Source organism: Herpailurus yagouaroundi, unplaced genomic scaffold, assembly GCF_014898765.1.
Source record: "Herpailurus yagouaroundi ecotype Mexico unplaced genomic scaffold, PumYag 206, whole genome shotgun sequence".
NCBI classification, from domain to species: domain Eukaryota; kingdom Metazoa; phylum Chordata; class Mammalia; order Carnivora; family Felidae; genus Herpailurus; species Herpailurus yagouaroundi.
Window position 1 is genome coordinate 6,725,677 of NW_024412437.1, and position 14,717 is coordinate 6,740,393.

The following is a 14,717-nucleotide window of genomic DNA, read 5'->3' on the forward strand; positions in this document are numbered from 1 at the left end:
CTGTGTCTATGCAGTACCCCCTACGTTTTGAAGACTGAAAGGGGCATGTCACGTGAGTGGAAAATAAGGAAATAATAAGTTGCGTGAGTTTTTAAATGCACACCTTCACTCACAATGGGGCCATGTCCCGATAAACCCATTGTAAGCTGAAAATATCGTGAGTCAGAAACGCACTGCATACATCTAACTTACCGAACACCATAGCCTCGCTTACCTTAAACGTGTTCAGAATACTTACAGTAGCCTACAGTTGGACAAAATCATCGAACACAAAGCCTATTTCACAACAAAATGTTGAGCTGAGGATCTCATGTAATTTATTGAGCACTGGACTAGAAGTGACAAACAGAATGGTTGTTGGTGTGCTGGCTGTCAATCGCCCTGATCACTGGGCTGACTGGGGGTGGCAGGCCCTCAGGAGACGGGATTGTGCTGCATTTCACCAGACCCTAGAATCAGATCCATGCGGGGGCGGGGGTGGGGAACGTGCTAATCTTCTCTGTATCGTTCCAATGTTAGTATATGTGCTGCCGAAGCAAGCACCAGAACAGATCCAAATTCCAAATTCTACTGCGTGTGTATGTTTCTGCATCATTGTAAAGGCGAATCAGTAGACGTCAGGGATCATCTGTAGTCACAGAGCAGATAGCTAGAGCAAGGTCCCAGTTCCTACAGAATCCCACCAAAAGAACAACATTCTTATATCCACCTAAATACAATCCAAAGTGTTTTAGAGGTTTGGGAAGGACACGTACGAGTACATAAGACCTCTATACTCCAAAGAGACAAACAGAATATCCCAGGGGGAAAAATATCTTGGTATAGTTTCTAGTGATAACTCCAATAGCTGTGGTATTGAGAGAGACAGAGCTGAGAGATTAGACAAGCCCCCACGGCGTCCTTTCAGCTGTAAAAAGAAAAAGAAAAAAGAAAAAAGGGGGAAAAAAGAAAATTCATTCATAAGCATCTGCTCAATTCCCCCTCAGAGCTATGGCAGCCTCTGGAAGAAGAGCTCCTAAAGAAGCTTCTAGAATTCCTACATTCCCCTGCCCCAGTCACCACTACCATTTAACAATTTCGCTTCTTTTTCAGACTTAGTTCATGTGGAACTTAGGTTAATTCAATGTAATGCTGTTATTGCTTACATCATTGGGCATGGGGGTGGGGAGCAGGTGCCTGGGTGAGGAACTATAAAATTGATTAAACTGCCGTTTCTTTGACAAAAGGAAGGTTTCCAGCATATTATGGTTGGAGTACATTATAGTTATACAAGGTGCTGTGTCATGTTGCAGTAAAAATTGGACATTGCTGATTATCATCTATGAGTGTATACAATACATTTTCAACATTTCTGTAAGAAATTGTGTTCTTACTTTCAGGGATTCCTATAACCACCAGCATTTCTATCCAACAGGACCTAGAAATGAAATTTTAAAAAAAGAACATCAAGAGAGAAGAGAGTCAAGAGACTCAAAATTTTGCGGTGTGATGGTTAAGCTATACTAGCTGCAAATAAATGAATGAGTATAAAGTAAACAGAATCATGAGAATTTAACACCTTCTTAAAGACCAGGTGATTTATCCCTAAGATCAGTTTTGAGGGAAATTGGAAGAAATAGCCCACACAGAAAGAGTCAAAGATCTTATTTTCTTAATGTAAAATTTATCCTCAGATAAGCGGGTGGTAATAAGGGTCTTAATTATTTTAAGTAAGGTAGGAACATAATCAGAGACTGGAACAACACTGAGACGGCAGGAAGTGTATTTGATGGCAGCTCAGATCGATAGAAGTTTGGCATAGTGCTGATTTTTTTTTTTTTTTTGCATTCATTTATTTTTGAGAGACAGAGAGAGACAGAGCATGAGTGGCAGAGGGGCAGAGAGAGAACGAGACACAGAATCCGAAGCAGGCTCCAGGCTCAGAGCAAGCTATCAGCAGAGTCCTATGCAGGGCTCAAACCCACAAACCATGAGATCATGACCTGGGCCAAAGTCAGACACTCAACCGACTGAGCCACCCAGGTGCCCCTAGCACTGATTTTTTTAGGAACAAAGTTGCAATGATCCATGCAAGAGATGTGCTCTGTGGCAGTGATAATATAATAGGATATATCTTCCAAAAATATCTAATGCTTATTCTAAATAAAGCACATTTTTACTGAAATTCCTTCCAGATTCTTAGAGAAAGAATATATGAGTTTGTGGTCTCTTATAAAGCTTACTCCGAACACATTTAGGTTTTGTTTTGTTTTGAACATGATTTTATTCTCCAAGTCCTCAGCCAGCCAAATCTGTGCTTTATCTTCTTGCTTTGGTATAATGCCTGAACAAGGCCTTTCAAAATAGCTTCCTGTCTGGCTTGTTTAAAACATACCTCTTCACTGTCTCTGAGCTGAGCTTAAGGGAGGATATGAAGTCAACAAGTATAAGGTGAAAATAAATAACCATCCAGTTCAAACAAACCACTTGCCTCAGTCAATAGTTTCTGGCCCCAGTTCAGTTGTACCCAACAAAGTTCCTTAGATATCTTATTATCATGCTTCTTTAAGGTTAACCCTTCAAAGATTATCTTGTTTTGAAGTTCTAAACATCACGAACCCTAAAATGACTCAGGTGTTATCATGTATTGATGATTCATGATGTCCTTCTGGAAAATGCAAACTCAGGCGTCTAATCAATAAAATAATTTTGAGTCTTTGAACTGGTTCCAGGTCAATTTTTCTTGGCAGTTTTTTGGCTTCCTGAATTATACTGACCCAAACCATGAATAATGATCTAAAATTGCACAATATACAGAAACCATCTGTTCGATAGGAACAAGAGGATGATGTCATGGGGCCATTTCTAATCTCGATTTAATGTCCTGCCAGTGCTGATGTCACTGGCTTGGCAACCCATTGGCAGACTCCAATTTGCTAAGGATGAGTAGGTTCAAGAAGGAAATTGTATCACTGAGTAGAGAGGGACTTCTCATTTTTTCTGGATTGAAGGGGGACTGACAAGAAGTGGCAAGGGCTGACAGTTGAACAACCAGTAATACACTCCAACCCCAATGACGTAAGTATTATAGTTCACAAAAGTGTCCCCGTGTCATTTCCAGTTGTCAAGAAGCACAGGCCCCGGTCTTCTAAAAAGGAAGATGGTTGCAGAAGTGTTATAGGAGTAAAACATAATTGCACCAAAAGAAGATGGTAAGGAGTAGTCTTTGTTTAGCTGTCCAGAGGAAAATCTGGGCCAGACACTGTAAGATAGATGAACAATCTATGAACTACAAGGTTTGATTTATATGTAAGTGTTGGATGCACGAACCAGAGCATAATTGTCCATCTACACTCCGATCTGACAGATTTATCCTTTTTGGGTCCCGCAACAATAGAAATGACCAATCCATGATATGGACAAGTTTGAGAGTAGTCAAAGAAGTACAACGCAAATGATTCAAGGGTTAGATTATCGTTTCTGGGTTAAAATGTTAAAATACTTGGGACACTGTTGGAGGGATGAGCAATACAGAAACGTGAGGAGCTCAGACATACAGGGTTCTTTGTTGCAGGAACTATTGCCTACATAAAAATAAAAAAAGCTGCAGCTGTAAGGAGTTAGCCAAGAAAGGAAATATTAATGCCTTTTTTAAAGGTGTCATTTTTGTCTGAATTACTGGTGTATAAAAAATTTTATCAATCATCTACTTAACACAGAGTTTTCAATTGTCAGATCGAATTATTTGAGTGAATGAAGTTCACCTTATTTATGATTGAGTAGCTTCTGTAATGAATATTTGAAGTATATTTAAAAATATAGGCTATTTTTAATGTTTTTTAAATTATTTATTTGTCTGGAGAGCGCAAGCGGCGGGGGGGGGGGGAGCAGAGAGAGAGGGAGAGAGAGAGAGAACCCCAAATAGGCTCTGCACCGTAAGCGTGGAGCCCAACATGGGGCATGAACCCACAAACCATGGGATCATGACCTGAGTCAAAACCAAGAGTCAGATGCTTAACTGACTGAGCCACCCAGGAGCCCTAGACTAGATATTTTAAAGTGTATGTTAGCTATCTGATTAAAGTAAGGGTAACTTGCAGAAACTGATGCCAAGTATCACTGAAGTAATATAATGGCACAGTAAACAATTGTGAGTTTTTAGATCCATCTCAGAAGTGTAAAAAAGCATTACTAATTTAAAATTAGACACAAACATTGTATATGAACACTGTATATGTATAAAGAGAAAACCCTTTAAATGATCATATAAAAGGTTTTAAGTTTTAATTTTTTCTTTAATTTTTAAGTGCAAAAATTTTACACCTGTACAATGGCATGCATCCTTTATAATGTTATTTTAAGATAATGCAGTTTTCCATGAGGTTCTATGAAGAGAAAGAGTTTGCAGTTCCGAGGAAACAGACAAGGAAACAGATTCTATTTACATATTTCTAACTCTTTTTGAAAAATGTTAGATTTTCTTAGTAATTATAGAATTTCCCCCAAATAAATCATGTTCGTATGGACCTTGAGAGAGTAAAAATTGAAGGGTTTACAGACGTTTTATCATGAAAACATGGAACACAAAAACACATCTAGAGTGCGTACTTTATGAGATTAAGGAGAATGGCTAAACAATTGTAAATTAATCCCAAGACCCGGAGGGGATAGTCAAGGAAGAAAAGGTTTCTTGATTGCGGCCTAGTTAAGCAATTTAATTAGAATGGCTGCCTTTAAAATATGTGCAATTTTGCCAATGGGAAGTGTGTTTTCTGGTGATAGATAGGAACACTGATGAGTCCCAGCCAGGATACCATTACAAAGACAAAAGGTCACTGGGCCCTCCTGACAACAAGCACATGTTTTCCATTGGATGCCTCCCCTATGGTGAATTTTCTTGCCACTCATTAGAATTTATCCACACATAATTCCCCTGCGAAAGAGATTGTGGAAAATGTAGTCTTACATAATCTTTCTCTTTCTTTCTCTGAAGAACTGAGTGAATGGTGTATCACAGTGGCTGTTTAGGTGGTGATAATGAAGTTGAGAGAGGGGAGGAGAGAAGGTGAGGGATGCGTGAAAAATGTCCATTTGCCATGTTGAAGCATACACAGACCTTTAAATGGTTCACTTATCCCGTATTGTAAACTCCAACTTGAGGAGAAATAGTCACCAGACAGGTCATAAATCATGCCCAAAGACAGGTGCAATAAATACCAATGTCAAAAAGTTACAAAGTAAAATTATATTGTTTTGACAAGGCTTCCAGATGCGCTGACAACAGGGCAAGTAAATGGTCTCTTTTCTGAGAGCCCACAGTACCCGCACATGGGTGGAGAAGGACTCCAAGCCATCCTAAGAACGGCATCCCAGGATGTTAACGCTTGTCCTCCTTACCGTAATCAGGGAGATGACGAGCAAAGAGGTCTCTGTCTATATAAAGAAGTCATCACATGTAACAATGCTCCTGTGAAAAAAGCTTTGAAGGCTGAGTCAAGTACCATAAGGAAGACATTTAACATGTACATGATGCCCCTCGTGGAAAATTTATTTCTAAATCAAATTGTGATGAGTTGTATATAAGAATATACACACACATACGTATGTGCATGTGTGTGTGTGTGTGTGTGTGTGTGTGTGTGTGTGTGTATATATATATATATTTAAATTCTTTATTTGAATATAGTTGACACACACAATGTTACATTAGTTTCAGGTGTACAACCAAGAAATTCAACTTCTCTGTACCTTATGCTGTGCTCACAATTATAGCCACCGTATGTCCCCAAACAATGTCATTGTTAAAAGCGTTGAGTATATTCCCTGTGTTGTGCCCTTGGTTCCTGTGACTTATTCATTCCATAGGTGGAAGCCTGTACCTCCCACTCCCTTCACCCATTTTGCCCATAATCCCACCCTTTCCCCTCTGGCAACCATGAGTTTGTTCTCTGTGTTAATAGGTCTGATTCTGCTTTTTGTTTGTTTATTCATTTTGTTTTGCTTTTTGTTTTAGATTCCACATATGAGTGAAATCATACGGCATTTGTCTTTTCAGGCTGACTTATTCCAATTAACCTAACACACTCCAGGTCTATCCATGTTGTCGCAAATGGCTCAATCTCATCCTTTTTCAGGCTGTGTAATATTCCATTGTTATATATACTTAAATACTTACACACACAAATATATTATTTAAATGTATATTACACCTTTTGGGATGAGCACTGGGTGTTGTATGGAAACCAATTTGACAATAAATTTCATATATAAATAAAAAAATGTATATTAGACATTTACTATTTAATGAAATTACCCAGAGATCCTATTACCTGGTAATGATATTATTAAACAGAATAAGAATATAATAATAATAATACTTGATAATATTAATCATAGTACCAGGTAATAAATGAATTATTACCTAGTACTTATTTATAATTTGTGTAAATCTGGATTTTAACATACTTAAATGAAAATACTTTTATATGAATTGTATTATTTCTTGTACAAAACAGCTTCATTAATTAAATTGAAGTTTAAATTCTCACATCCTTGTTTTCTTAGTGGAGGTATTAGCTGTAATAGAGACATTATTACAATGATGAACAATACGTGGTTTTATATATTTGCATATATCAACACAACAGGATGCCAAACACTCTCCAGCTTGGTTGTATGTTTCTTTCTCAGTCATAATTGCATGAAAAGTACCAACGTTATTCATTGAGCAATTGACTACATTATCATGTATGCTTATGTTATAGACACAGGCAGTTTCTGAAAATGTATTAAGGGCTTCAAGTGATTATCTGAATAGTTCAACTTCCTTAAACAGCTTAATCTGAAATAAACAAATAACTCAGATAAATTTTTCAGAATTTGAGTGATAGAAATACTCGTTTAAATTAGATGCCCCTCTGCACAGACATGTTGAGTTTTTCCCAAATAATTCAAGTATGAGATTCTGTTTTAATAATAATCTCTCTTTGTTAGGTCTATTTGTCCCAATTGATCTTACTCTAAATTGAGGGGTGCTAAATTCAATACTTGGCCAAATGCATAACAACTAGAAGAGTTCCAAACTTGCGTTAGGCATGAAAATGAAAGATAAGCACACCCTCATCTGAAAAACATTTTATTTGGATGCCTTTAGGTACACACGGGGTCTAACTCACATCTTCTCACCTCGTCGCCAGTTTCACATCATACTTGACTGACAATTCAAAGCGGTTTCTAAACTTCCAACCTGCAGTCTGCTAAGGAAGTCAATTCAAGCATTGTTTACATAATCCCTCTAGAAATGGCTCCACGTTGGTAAATCAGCTACACAGTCCTAGGTTACAATGTTGATTTTCCCTCTTTCTTGGGGGTGAAACAAATCACAAAAATGTTTCTGAATTGACACGCTTGATATTCCAAAGGGTGATCGTGCTATCACTTTTGCATTCATTCCTTGGGAGTCAGCTGAGTTATGTACTTCTCATGAAGAAATGAAATTTTTTGCTGAGTTGTATGTGGTGAGTTAGACTTATGACCTAGGGAAGCAGGAGTCAGGGGTGGAAGGCCTGGTAGCCGCATCCTATAAACCTGGCCAATGTGTTGCCCTGGAAAGGAATGTGCTGCCATAAATGAAGGCACTTGGAGGGCAGGGGTCATGGTATGTAATTAGCACAGGCTATTTAAGGAAGAATAAGAAAATAATGTTTTACAAGCTGGTAGAAAGAGAAGCAAATAATCATTTAAATGTTCCAATTGTGAGTTCCGACAGTGTGTGTGGTTTATTTTACAAGCAACTTTCTTACTAGTAAAAGGCAAAGCAATGCTAAAAAATTAAGTATTCACAGGTACTTTGCAGTATATACACTACATGGCCTTCTCTCTGAGCTCATCTGCATATGGTTTATCCCTAGCACTCCATTTTTTCCCTTACTCTACAGTTCATTCTGCCATTGGTCAGATGATAAGTGGAATAAAACAAAATATGGAAATCTTTTTATTAGACTATGGCAGATGTTTTGGCCGGTTGCTGCAAGGAAAGAAGCACTGGGTTCTGGTTTATAAAAGCGAGGCATTCACCAAGGAAGCTGGAAGCTTTTCTCTGGACAGCACAGCCACCTAATGCTTGTGACCCATTAATGTCACTCTGAGGAATATCCAGTTGGCCATTCCATTTAAAACAAATGAAACGAATTTTCAGCTGTACATTTCTGACTTACTGCTTCGTATCGGAAGGGACTTCTGTTTAAGCAGAGGTAAATTCAAGGTCAAGTGAAATAAATGTTATTGCTTTCAGTGCATGTTTGTAATTATACTTATTCCTTTTCACGTAGAAAAATAAAAATATGAAACTATTAAGTTATTGGGACAGTAAGATTTTCCCACATTTATGTAAACTAAAAGTAAAATACGACAACTAAGCAAATGAAGGTACTCATCTACTTATGACAGGTTGCTGAATAGATGTACTATGATTCCCTTTGAAATCCTATTCAGAGTAACATGTGGGATATCTTATTCTGGAATGGTCATTGGGCAATCATTTTGTGTTTTACACAGCCATACAACTGGTCAACCCACAGTTGTTTCTATTCCAGGTACAAGTTAAGTTTTACTGTGGTTTTAGTTTGAAACATTTCTTCTTGACATCATTATCAGAGAGGTTGCAATCTTCGATCGAAAAGTTGGTAAAAACAGAAGACGATCTTACTAGTAAGGATGCTCTGAGTTTAAGATGGAAATCTGGGGACTGATTTCCATTCTTTGTTTCCTATGGTGGGCAGTAAAAAGAACAAATTAATGGAGTGAAACATGATCTTGCCTGCTCAATTCCAAGGAACCAATGTGATATTTAATTACTTACAGATACTGAGCTTTTTTTCCCACCAATTTTTATTTTGTCTCCATTTTTTTTTCATTATGCATTTGTATGTGTGTGTGTGTGTGTTGTTTTGTTTTTAAGTTAGAACTTGTGTGAAGTTATAACCAATGGGACCAAAGGCATGATTCAGAAGAGTTACTTATAAAAGACATTCTTTTCACCAGGGCTTAACATTCCTGTGATGGATACAAATAAATCACCAAACATTTGACAGCGGGTTATGCTTAAATTGTGTCTACTTTGAGATTGAATCCTTTTTTGATCTAATATTTCGTCTTCACTGGAATACCTAAGCTTGTGCTAAGTGATACAATCTGGTATTTTAATTTTAATTCCCTAACAACTAAAATCAAATAGAAGATGCACGTTTCCCTTCCATGTTTTAAATGATTTAGTATGAGCTGCACTGAATACAATGTAAACAATTCAACTGGGGCTTTACTGTATTTGTTCTTGTTAATTAATTCACAAGATCCCTGCCACTCTCTTAAGCTTTAACATCACATGAGAAGAGGAGTAAACTCAGGAAACTGGCCGCACAATTGGTAAGGACCACACAAACTGTCCATTAATTATTCTGTAAATACTTCAGTAGTAAGTCTGTTTTCCTGAGATTGTAAACTCCTTGAGGACAAGAATTATAGACTACTGAAATTCTTAGCAATGTGTAGAGCCAGGACTGAATTTGTCACAGGTGTTTATTAATAGTTTGGACTGAAGAGTTGAGATTTACTCTCTTGGTAGTGGGAACCCCCCAAAAGGAACAAGAAACAAGTGAGTTTAGAATTCATTGCCATATGCTTTAGGCTCTACGAAAAGTCCAGGGTCTTGATAAACTCAATAGGTTTTCTTTTTGTGTCTAGATAGTACTTTAAACAGCATAACATTCATTTTCACAACTACTGCTTAGTTATAAAAGCAATATATATTCTTTGGAAAAAACTTAAAAATAAAAACACATAATAAGGAAAATGAAAATTATCTGTAGATCCAATACCAGAGAAATAGGCCAATTGATTTGTATACATCAATGTCTATATAATTGGTAGATTTTACAAATGGTGAATCACACTGTATGGGTAGTATTAGTATCTTGCTTTTTTATATACACGAAGACATTAATTTTCTCATTGAATTAGTCTATATAGTATAACAAGTAGATTTATTTTTTATAATAAATGAATAGAACCACTTCTTTATCACCTGGTTATTAATTTTTTACTCTTAATTTTGTTATTTCTATAAAGAATAAAGTGCCGTAATCAGCAAAGACAATATTGGTGTGCTTCTTTGATCGCTTCATGTTGGTAAATTTCAAGAAGGAGAAAAGCTAATTCAAAAGGACGACTTTTATTATTTTTGGTATATTATACCAATTGTTTTGAAGGATATGTATTTCAGAAGACCTTCATAAGTAAAGGAGTGTGTCTTTTGTGATCTTCTCTTTCTTTTTCTGGCCCACATGCCAACATGGCATAGTCATTATCTTCTGCTATATAATACCAAAGGAATTCCTGCAAGGGATCTGCCTTTTTCAGTTAATTCTTGCCCTTTACAGGTTTATTATTTTTTTTTTTTAAGATATAATCATCTAGAACAGCAGGTCCCTACAGAGAACTTGAACATTTGCTTTTAATCAAAAGACAAAGTTTATATTAAGCTCAGTAAACAAAATCAGGGGACTTGTATAAATAACAATTTGTGCATATCATTTTCATTTTTGCTGACACTTTTGACTCTGGTATTGATCTTTCGCCAGGTTGTGAAACTCAGGGGCCAAAGTGCAAGGTTCAAAAGTGCCTATTTGCCTCAAGGTTTATTGAAAATAAAACATCAACGGAAGTCCGCTCAAGTAATTTGAGGAAACTTTTTTTTCTTCTAGGAAGGATGTCATTATTTGGTTTCTAAGGTTAAGTCTGCTTAGAGAAAAATAATAGAGTGAAAACAGGCTTGAAACATTGGAAAGCTGGCAGAGAAATTCTATAGAATTCTGTGACTCAGTGCAGGTACGTAGAATTTCCAAGGAAGACCGTCTCATTCTATGCTGGGCATCCCTTTGTTCATCATCCAAATACTGAAGCTTTAGTTCTGTGTGGCCAATCTCACAGCATGCAAACAGAAGACAGTTGTCACATGAATGAGTAAAGAAAGAGAGCATTTAAAGATGTGTCACTTCACTTTAGATTTATTTTAATCATAAAATCATCAATTTTTGAAAATCAGTGCAACCAGTGGATTGTCATTATGCAGAAAAAGACAAGGATGGTTTTCCCTTGTCACTTTCTGAGCTTTGTTCTGCCCTCACACAAGGGCTGGGAGTGTTTCTGTTCTGTAGCCAGACCAGTGTGCTAGGGGCAGAGCTGTTACTCATTTTTGAAGATAACCGGAAACACACAGAAAAGTCCTCCCACTTTGACTTGAAATTGTTGTACCTTAAGATTCTCAATGCACTTATTTGAAAGGGTCCATCCAACTTACGAGGATTTTAACAACCTTCCTTCGGTTGGATTGCAAATTAAGCCAGAAGCCAAGCACTTCCGCAATCTTTCCCGGCGTCATGCCGTCATGCCGTAGATCCTGGTTATTTTCAACCAAATTAGACATCATTTGGGATGTTTATTCTGCCAATTAGCTGCTTTTTGCCTAATCCTTCTAAGTTTCTTTATGATTTTATTTAAGAATTCTCTTAGTATCTGATTACTAGAGGCACTTAAGTGTGGGGTCTATTGGAAATGTTCATCACATGGAGAGGAGGAACACAAAATTATTTATGGAATAAGGCTCCAGCTAACAGGTACCCTCAAGCAATCTGAATGCTTATGGAGTGGCATGAAAATGGATCCAGAAAACTAAGTGAAAAGTGGTTGATACAAATTACATAGTGCTGTGCTTTTACAGAACTGATATGTCTAGATATATGAGGTCTTGGTTTTCCAAGAGCTTACATTTTAATGGTAGAAGAAGGCATAGCACACCAGTAAGTAACCAAATGAGTAGAACAGAAAATTTGAGATGCTGTTAAGAACTATGAGCAAATAAAGCAGTGCTATTGAGTGGTGATGAAGTGTCATTTAGAAAGGATGCTCAAGAAATATCTCGTTCAGGAGATGGTAGCTGAGGTTGGTCCTTGGGAAGAAAGGAAAGAGAAAAAGAATAGGAAGCATAATAAGGGCCTAGAGTGAGGTTGACATTTCTGTTGGTGGTACTTTGTTTTGTTTTTCCACTTGGGAACAAAAAGAAGGTCAGGATTTCTGGAATACAATTTGTATAGAGCAGAGGGGTATCATATAGATCAGAAGTAAGAGGGGACTATGTAATGCCTCAGTGCAGTGAAAACAATGGCAGCCATTGGACAGTGAAATTGATTTAAACTTAAGCCATCATTCCAGCTGCAGTGTTGAGTGTAGGTTATTGGGGAACGTAGCAGGGACACTACCATTAGGATATTGATTGGAACACAAGCAGAAGAGAATCAAAGTAGCAGTTGCTTAAGTCAGAGAACAGTGTCGTTTTCTTTTATGTAATACTAGACAATTTGGTGTGGATACAGTAGATCCTTTGATGTTGAATCCAGGCTATTTCCAGATTTCCTTTCTGTCATCCCTAATGGGTGTAAAAAGAATGGAGAAAGGTAAAAATAAAGGCTGCTTTGCAAAAGTGGCATATGTCACTTTTATATGCCAGTGGTCAGAAATGAGTCACGTGTCTAAGCTGGCTTAGGTCATGGGCCCAGTTACAAATCAGGCTGAAGCTACAGCCATCACACCACCATGTGAGGACAAGACTGGGAATAAAAGGGAATATGCTAACGGCGGTTAAGTGGCAGAATGGAAATCCTTGAAATACTGAATTAACATCCTTGAGTTACCGAATACCCTAACCTGGAAACACCCTCTCCTGGGGATTTTTGTCATTGTCACATAATAAGTACTTTATACTTTATTCATTATGAATGAATTATCCTTCATTCATAGTATCTTCTGTCACTTGAAGTCAATCGATTCCCAGGTGATAAATATCAGGCGGAACAGGATGAAGATATATATCTACCTTCTCTAATTAGTCCGTCCACAGGATGAGCTAAAGTTTTTTGTTGTTGTCGTGTTTTGTTTTGTTTTGTTTTGTTTTGTTTTGTTTTCATTCTTAGGGTAGAGATCGGTCCCTTGGAAAAACTTATGTCTTTTCTATCTCTTGGATCCTAGAATGATAATACCAATTGTACCTTCATGAAGCAAGTAGAAGCTGAAGAAATCTGCAGAATTCACATCCAAATCGGTGAGATTGGAGCCTGAATTCTATTTGTTTCCCACACATATGTAAAAATCACTGTGATGTTCCTAGGTTGGTGGGGGGTGGTTTTGCCTTGAAGGTTGTACTGTGTGGCATTCGGATTCACTACTTTGGGTGTAGAGTCCAACAGGCAAGGGCTTTGATTGATCTCCATTCTGCATATTTCACATGTGGCTTAATCTCACTGAGGATTGATACGACTACTTATTTCATTGCATTATAATAAGGTTAATAGTTTACACGTATTGAGGTTTTACGGTGTGCCAAACACTGTTCTATGCACTGTGCAAGTGTTAACTCTTAAAGAGGGAGATACATGTATTGTTATTCCCCTTACACTGGTGACAAAATTGAGACAACAAACAGTTGAATAACTTGCTCCAGGCCACTCAGCTATTAAGAACTACAACAGGAATTGACTCTGGGTCGTCGGGCTCCAGGGTATGAGCTCTCTGCCCCCTCTGTGTTTAAACGAAATATTGCCTGTAGAGTGTCTGGCACATACACATGCAATAAATGTCACGCATTATTTTTATTTTGCATTTTCCCATTACTTTATTTTGACTTCGATGTGGGAGAGGTGAGTATCCAAAGATGTGAATTATCCAAGGATTGTGATAGTCAGAGGCAGAGGAAATCTTAGATTTTTCTGAGTAGGAGTAGGGTTAAAGAGTCTTAGTATGTGAACCAGTCCAAAGCAAGAAACAAATGTCCAGAAGCTTTCTCTGCTCCACATCTGTTTTTGTTTTTCAGTTTATCAGCCTGCTGTTCCATGACAGGATTTTGCAATATTCAGCTCCCCCGGTGACTTATAGGATATCAAGGGAAGAGAGAATAAAGAAAAGCTTTTAGCCAACTTCAGCTTTTCCTTCCTTAAAACTGAAGATAAACTCTGGCTGGACACCATGAGGTTGGTTGAAAAGGCCAATTCATGCGTCTCCTCGTTATCAGCTGGAGAGGGGATGCTGGCTTTACCAGTGCCCAGCACTGTTGATAGTCCTTGCCCCACAAGGTCAGGATGGTGGTGTGTGAAGATTAGACAAGCTGGTGGCTGAGGATGCCCAGATAGAGTGCGGTTCTTCTCTCCTGGGGAGCAAGAGATGAATTCTGGTAGATCTTTGGTAGATGATATCTATATCATCATAGCAAAGGTGAGTTTTGATGAGAACACGAACAGCAGTGAGTAGAGGTATATAGCTGTTGGGTTTTCTCTTGCAAAACCAGCTGTTCTTTCATGTACTGCAAGCAGGGAATGACCTCCAGCTTTTGATTTGCGAGGCAGAAACCACATAAACTGCATCAAAAGCCAGGCCAGTGCATCAAGCAATCGACAAGTTCTCATTAGGGAGGAACAGCCCATTGTCAGGTTGGTATGAGGAGTTTTAGTCCTGGCTGTCCAGGCAGTGCTCATCTTCCATAAAACGTTTACGAGTGGTTGTGAATTGCTGACAATTCTTTCCTAAATACTGAGAAAGATCAACTCCAGATGTTCACCTTCTACTGGAGGAGACCAAACCAGTGTCTCTTCCACCAGAAAAGCCACCGGAATAAAATAAGAAGTGATTCCAGC

At 37.9% G+C, this 14,717-nt stretch overlaps 1 pseudogene; it reads right to left on the reverse strand.

Annotated features, from left to right (window-relative positions):
* Positions 1 to 480: 480 nt before the first annotated feature.
* LOC121015396 (uncharacterized) lies at positions 481 to 543 on the reverse strand (annotated as a pseudogene).
* Between the last annotated feature and the right edge of the window lie 14,174 nt (positions 544 to 14,717).